Raw genomic sequence first — 358 nt, forward strand, 5'->3', positions numbered from 1 at the left:
TTTCATTTATTTTGATATTTTTATTTCATTTCAGTTTACGAAAATGTTTTTTGATCAATCGTTTTCGTCTTAGTTTTAGTTTACGAAAATAACATTGGTGTGTTGCTGATTATTGTCAGTCCCGTAACAATTATACATGAAACTAAGAGAAATGTAAAAGTAGTAAACTTTTATTTTAAAAACAAACAAGCAAGCCCTGTCCAGATTTAAAAAGTAACGCAAAAGTAACGTAACGCATTACATTCCATAAAAAGTAACTAAGTAACATAATTATACGCGATATTGTAATGCATTACTTTTAAAAGTAACTTTCCCCAACACTGGCAGTTGTGTTGCTGCCTCTGTAAGGTCAGAAAGC

Source organism: Sinocyclocheilus rhinocerous, unplaced genomic scaffold (assembly GCF_001515625.1).
Source record: "Sinocyclocheilus rhinocerous isolate Xijiao unplaced genomic scaffold, SAMN03320098_v1.1 scaffold1277, whole genome shotgun sequence".
NCBI classification, from domain to species: Eukaryota; Metazoa; Chordata; class Actinopteri; order Cypriniformes; family Cyprinidae; genus Sinocyclocheilus; species Sinocyclocheilus rhinocerous.